The following is a 7,665-nucleotide window of genomic DNA, read 5'->3' on the forward strand; positions in this document are numbered from 1 at the left end:
TCAATAGCTTCTGGTTTGGTGCAGTGGATCATAGTCATAAGCATCACCATCCTTGACAAATCGTCATTTCACACGTCTTCTTACTTCTGCTCTTGCCTTGCGAGAAACATATCTCACTCGTTTGTCAAATCTATAAAAAGTAAAGTAATAAAAAAATAAGAAAAAGGTGAAAAGAGAACAAGTACAAAGCCTACAACTCAAGAAATCTACTTGAACCATGGTCTACATAGGCTACATGGCCAAGATAACTCTAACATAAGTGTATCAAATCATGGAGTGCAGAATCACTAACTAGCCCTTTTTTTATGTGCTTATAAAAGAAAACTTACTGACGTGTCTTCTTCTTTTCCTTGTAGCGCAATACAGCATCACTCCTGCTAGTTGATGGCATTGAACTTTCAGGACATGGCGGACGCCAGGATGGCTCTCCCATGCTAAGCATTGAGGAGGCTCCACAGTCTTGATAATCTCCAGCATTGCTCTCTCCCGTGAGGTTTGAAAATGAGAAACTGGATTGTTGCATTGCAAAGCAAAAGGTAGGAGGTTCTGTCTTACAACTCATCATTGATTTTGTCGATGCTGCATTGCTACAAACTGACTTCACTGTGTTTACCTTTTCCACTGCTAACCCCTGGTAAACAAAGATATATTTGTGTTCATCCATGCTTTGAAGCAATTACATAAACTTTCACCATAATATCCCACAGATTCTCTACTTTTTTGTATACCTCTCTTATGCAGGAGCTTTTCCATTATCTACGATAACCTAGACTTTCACCATAAAAGACAAAGTATAATCAAACTAGAATATGTAGTAATAGAAGACAAGAAAACAATCACACAGATATAAAACGCTCACAAGAAGAGAGGTCATGCAGAGTTATAAAGAAAGAATTGATATTCTGAAATATATGAAATCCCACTTATTCATTTTTGGTATATTTTATTAGACCTTAAGAGCCGAACAAAACAGTTTATACCATCGGCAAACAAGAAGGATATCATCCAGCAATAAAGAAATGAAATAGCTATGTTTTAAAGGCACTTGTCACAATTAATTAGAATCACACTCAAAACTTTCTATAGAACAGCAATCCAGACAACATTAGGACATAACAGAGCCACTTAATGAAGTTTAGATGAAAAATGCAAAAGTGAATATCACTGTCAAGAAGTTGATTTAACTCTAAGAATGCCCTAAAAATTGATGTCTCTGTCGATCTGAACATAAAGCTAGAAAATATTTCATACAAAAAAATTAACATGCGGATATCTCTGCTTAGGAAGTTGATCCTTTTAACTTTTAAGAAAGCCCTGACTAATTGATTATGTTCATGATGGATAACTTAATGTGAAACTAGAAGTTAACTATTTGATACTCTCGTGTAAATATCAATGTGAACCTAAAAGTTAATATCTTCATACTCCACATAAATATCAAACATGAGCAGACCTAGACAAGCTTGGTGTGCCATAATTAATTGATACCAACTATAGCATACATGGAAATTTTTAAAAAAACAAGGAAAAGACTAGTAATCATATTCAAACTCACTTTAACTGAGAAGAGAGAAATATTTTTCGAACATCTGAAGACTAAAATAAGATTGATGTGCCACAAAATTTCTGTCACTGTCAGCTTTGGTAATCACTTGGAAGCTTACAAATAACATGTCAGAAATCGATTAAGAATCAGTTACTCTCCTAGAGAAAAATCATGATTGCATGTGAACATATATTTAGTCAGTTCAACACCCAATCATGAAAGTGGAAACTATTATAATCATCTCAAGAAGACAATCTTAGTAGATATTAGATTTGAGATAACTGATTTGACACATATCAAAGATCCAAAGTTAACTGATTTAAGATGTTCCTGTACATATGAATCCTTTAAAGAGTAGTGAACTTACTATTGCTTCCAACCCCAACCCACCCTGTCTCAGCCAGTATATATGTAAATGTACAAGCAAAACATACATCTACACAAGCACACATAAACATAGACATGTGTATAAACAAGGATATCAACTCTTATCCACGATAATAAATTATAATCATGTAAAACAGACAATCTTATTTGACATCAGGTTTGAGATAATTATATTCTATCAAAGACCCAAAGTTAACAGACTTAAGATGTTCCTGTACATATGAATCATTTCAATGAACCTTTAAAAAGTAGTGAATTTTTCTATTGTTTGATAAGTTAGCTTTCAACCCCTACCCACCCTACCCCAGCCAGTATATATTTTTATATATACAAGCAAACATACACATACACACGCATACATATACAAACATGTTTATAAACAAGGATATAAACAAAAAAAGATATTTCACAGTTCACAAGTTGTATGATGTCTCAAAATATTTATGCAAGTATATTCTATCAACTCATATCCAAGATAATAAATTCCATCTCTGAAAGGAGGTGGAATGCAGGGGCAAGAGTTTGTATAAACAACATAAGAGTGTCTTTGCATACAAAGTGCACCAGCCAAGACCAATTACAACATTTAGAAAATTAACTACTTAAAATATGCTAATAAATTTGTTTAACAAAAATTTCAAAAGATGGACTTGTGTCATGTATTTGATATTCTTAGTTACAGTAAAAAGAAAAGAAAAATGTGATACAAACTTTGCAAGATCAAAGCGCATGAATCAAATTGTCTATGTGTCGACCTACAAAACTGTTAACCTACCATAATGAAAGGTCCAACAGATTGGTATTATGTAAAAATGTCTTGTCATAATACATAGTTACACTAGATAAATACATTCAACCCTCAAAACCTGAAATCAGCTTCTGAACCATCAATCATCAATTTGTAGGAGGTAACATCATTGCTTATACAACATAATCTACTTTCGAGCATTTTAACCAGATGATATTTTTACTGGTAGCAATCATAGATCTGCAATATTAACATTTACAGAAACCAGTCTGATGCTATTCATCTGTTATACCATTGTTATATCTACTAGGTTTTCTGAGGCAATAACATATCCACATGCATTAGATAGTTCAGCAATGGCTATGGAATTGAAAAGATCCCTCCATCATTTGTAATGGTACTAGCGATCTCCGAAAATCACATGGGTCCAGTTGGATGATTCATTTTATGTTGCAAATACCTCATTAAGTAACAAATGGCAGATGTAGGAGTAGGAAATAAAAACTCAAAAGGATCTATCTAATTCTATCTTTATTTGTGTGTATGTTTTTTACTTTTCCAACTAAGATTTAGCATGTCTAAGTTTGCCAACCCACAATATATAATTTACGTAAATATTGTGTTGCATGTTATGCTTTACTCCTTTAGAGTTGTTAAAAATCAGCTATTAGAAATTTTACTTATTCGGTGTTTATTCTTCTTTGTAATCATGATTCAATCAAAATTTCTAGAGTTCTTATGATTTGTAACTTCACCGAAATAAGAATATCAAACTAGAAACCTACTCCGAAATCTCTATGAAGCATTCAGTAAGCATCAAACATGTCTATTCTATTTCAAGGTAACTAGACCCTGCTAAAAGAATATTGCAACATTGAAAAAGACAAAAATTCTCACACCAACCTATTTCTTGAAGCAGATAAAATTTGATGCTTCTCCATATTAAGACTGGACTGAAAATCCATATTAAAGCAACTTAAAAGGAGACTAACAAATTTAGGGGAATAATAGAATTTCGAAAATTAGAATCAAGTTTAGAGAAAAGGACACTGGGAAGGCGTCAGAAAATACCATAGAAGAACATTACATTCATTTGATGAGCATCTCTGACTTATCAAAAATATAAAAACAAAATCATGCTTCAACAAGTAAAAGGGTGGATGCACTATCTCGTTCATAACTAAAGGTAAGGAAAACATCAAGAACATACAATTTTGTTTGAATTTGGACAAATTAATAGTAATAATGATGGTTAGTGTTTTTAAAGGCGGGGGCGTGAGACAAGACGTTTTATGCAGTACAGGGCGAGACGTAAGCCTCGAGACACGAAGCGTAAGTCTTATGGATCTACGGGGAGTAGTCTCATATATATTCAATTTATAATTTTATTACTAAGAAAATAGCAAAAGTAAAACTTTCAATTATTTTACAAATAAATTTTAATAAATAACCTATAATATATAGAAAAAAATATTATGATTTTTATTTGAGAAAGGTATTAATAAACAATAATGAAGAAAAAAAGTATTACAATTATTGAGAAATATCATAATACCAATTATAAAAAATATAATTTAAACAAAAAAGGTTCAAAAACCAAAAAACAAAATTAACGCATAGGGCGTACATTTTTACACACAGGGCTTACATTTTTATGCTTGGAGCTTACGCTTCAAATTCTAGGGCTTACGCCCTATGAATCTACATCTTCAATTTGCGCCCTGGAGCATTTTTAGTATGCCTCATCCCGAGACTCGCCCGGAACTCACCTCAAAAAATATTTTTGAAAACACTTGTGATGGCTTTCCTCATTTTTCAAAGAACTAATAGTCCGCAAAGTTATTTGGGGGTTGATGAATGATGAATAAACAAAAGCAGATAATGTTAGCCGAATGCAGTAATGCTATAAAGTATGAACCACCTCGACAACATTGACACCCTGGAAGCTAGACTCAGCAGTTGACATGTCCTTCGTCCCAAAGAAGTCATCAATGTCTTCATTCTTAAACAGTCGATCACGATTATCAATAGAAACACCAAATAGCTCTTCATAATTTTCAATACTTAAGTCCACTTCATCCATATTGAAATCATCATAAAAAGGATCATCGTAGCCTTTTGTGCCAGAATTTCTCACCTGAATGTATATACAAAAATGACGTAAAGAAAACTCTCAACAAGTGAGAAAAAAAGAAACATCCATACTTGAACCAGATAAAAGAAATCTTTTTGAGAAGAATTCAATCTCTACTAGCCAACCCTCCTATCCCCCCCCCCCCCCCCCCAAATACGTTGGAAGTGAAAACATAAGCAATATATGCTAAAGTTGCTTGATCTGAAAAATGATATATCAACTATCAAGGGAACAAAAAAAATGTAAGAAACAATTCCTAGAAGCTATCGTTAAATAGGAATATTCAAATAAAAGAAGTTATCATCAGCGGGAATAGTTCTAGATGGCAAATATCAAATGAAACAGGAAAAAACATGTTCTCGAGAGAGGAATGCACTAAATTTGAGGTGCAAATTCTTCACAACTATAACCTTCTCAGTTAGTTATGAAATCAACAAGATATAGAGGGTTAACAAATCTAGAGAATTCATGGAAGAACAAAATCATCCTTCACCAATTTATGGGGATGCAACATGTAATAACATTTCAATGCTAAATTAAAATGTGGAATCGTTGTCTGAAGACAGATAAAAATATCAAATACTATACACCCTCCGTCCCATTTTACATGATGTTGTTTGACTAGCCACGAAATTTAACAAAGAAAGACATACTTTTGAAATTTATAGTCTAAAACAAGCTATAGATATTAGTGTGGCAACAAATCGTCTCACTAAGGATAAAATGAAAGGTTTAAAGTCAAATTCTTTCTACTATATATAAAGGAATAATTCTTCTTGGATTAGACTAAAAAGAAAGTACAACAATATACCCAGTAAAATCCTACACGTGGGCGTGGGGTATGAGGAGGGTAGAGTGTATGTAAAAGGAAAGTGCATCACAAAAAATGGGATAAAGGGAGTAAATTGTATCTATATGCTTTGGTATCTGAACCTCTTAGAACTCCGCTAATCTCCTATTTAGTATGATTAAAAAAAGGGATTTATGGCACTGAAAAATCCAAAATCGAGTCTCCTGGTACATCCTGAGGAAAAATGAGGAGCAAGACAACCTTAGCTTCAACACCAGCAACAAAAGAGTAAGAAGAACAGTGACTTACTCATTGGTAGTAAGTGCTATACATTACAGAACATGATAATAATACATTTGGGTGAGAAAAATTAGAAATGAAATTTCAGCGATATATCTATATTGCTTCATTTGTGAACAAAATGCATATCTAAGAACTTAGATTACCTTAGACCAAGTTAAATTTGTGGATCCAACAAGAAGTTCAACATTGTGAATCTCGTTATCAAGACTAGGCATAGACGATCCCATAAAAGGGGCAGACTTGACTAGATTATGCAAATCATTTGCTTCATCAAGTGCAGAAGACATGTCTTGAGATTTTTCCTTTACTTGAGGATGTTGGCTATCCCCAGGTTGGCAATCAGTTATGCTCATTGAACCCATCCCTTGCTCACAAGTCGAATCACGAACTGAAGGGTCACTTAGAAGAAATGGCCAGATAGTAGAAAGCTCCACCGCAGAAGGACACCCTGTATAACAACTAAGTGCTTGTCTCTTATGTGTTGAACATGTACTAGAACTAGCATGAGCCATCCAATCGCAATTCTGGCATAGAGAGACCCTCTCCACGACACATCTGAAAATAACTGGTTGGGAATTACATCTTTCACATACAAGTGTTCTGGAATGACGTTGTGACAGGGCATTTGCAGAATGGATATTTCGATCACACGACAAACACAAGCAAGCTGAATCAGACCTGCAATAGACAATTGATCGTTGCTCCCCACAATATTCACATATATAACCCATTACCTTCTTCTCCTAGTTTTTTCTAAGATGAAAAATAGTGTACAAGTATTCAGGTCTCCGGTAGAAACTTATAGCTAAAACTTCTGAGCAATAGAAATTGCTCTCCCCAAAGCAGAAATGAATTTGTGCAACTAACTGTTACAAGGAAAAAGAATCTGCATCATTAAAGGTGACACCAAAAAAGAGAAGCAAATTGAAACAAAATACAAACCTATCCTTCATATCTCGAATTCTCGATATGCCTAATCTAAACAAAAAAAATAAAATAAAAATTATCACATACCTCAAGAACTAAACTTAGATCATAGAAAAAACAAAATTCTATTTTGAAATAATACACACAGTGGCACTTAAAAAGGAAAAGGCAAGGAATAAAAGATGTCAATCAAAAATGGGAAAAGGTGCTCCAAATAAATAGGGAATGAAGATTCTAAAAACAAAAAGCTGAGAATTTTTCACAAAGCCACATTGGTCTATTTTTAAGCATCATTATCTACAATCAAAATTATTTATTTTAGTTTATCATTACTAAATAGTTTGGGAACTTGATAAACCAAAACTAGAAGAAATTAATAGAACATTTCCGGCAAGCTAATCAAAAAAAGAGAGAATTTAAACAAACAAAACAGAATCAAATCAATTACACAATAGCTTAGTCAGAGAATTAAACCTCAAGCTGCAAACAAAGATAAAAAAAATTGCATTAAAAGAAGAAAAAAAAGTTCAAAGCATAATTTTACAACTGATAAACAGCAAAATTCTAACATGAACAGTAAATATTTTCCTAATTATGAGGAATCCACAAAAAACAGATGATGAAAGAAGAGAAACAGAGCAACCCCATTTCATTTCAAAGGTTAAAAACAAAGAAAGTAACTAACTTTTTACCTAAATTAACTGAAGAGGTGGCAGAAAAGAATCTACACAGTACACAAGAAACCAAGTATACAAATAGATAAATCCCTTTATTTTGCAGCTCCCATAAACACTAAAACTTGATAAAGTTGAGACCTTTCCAGTCCAATC

The 7,665-nt window shown here is 33.2% G+C and overlaps 1 pseudogene; it reads right to left on the reverse strand.

Annotated features, from left to right (window-relative positions):
• LOC125835614 (zinc finger protein CONSTANS-LIKE 10-like) lies at positions 1–7,665 on the reverse strand (annotated as a pseudogene).

The sequence above is a fragment of the Solanum verrucosum genome, unplaced genomic scaffold (genome assembly GCF_900185275.1).
Source record: "Solanum verrucosum unplaced genomic scaffold, falcon-dt-bn FXZP01000040.1, whole genome shotgun sequence".
In the NCBI taxonomy this organism is placed as follows: Eukaryota; Viridiplantae; Streptophyta; class Magnoliopsida; order Solanales; family Solanaceae; genus Solanum; species Solanum verrucosum.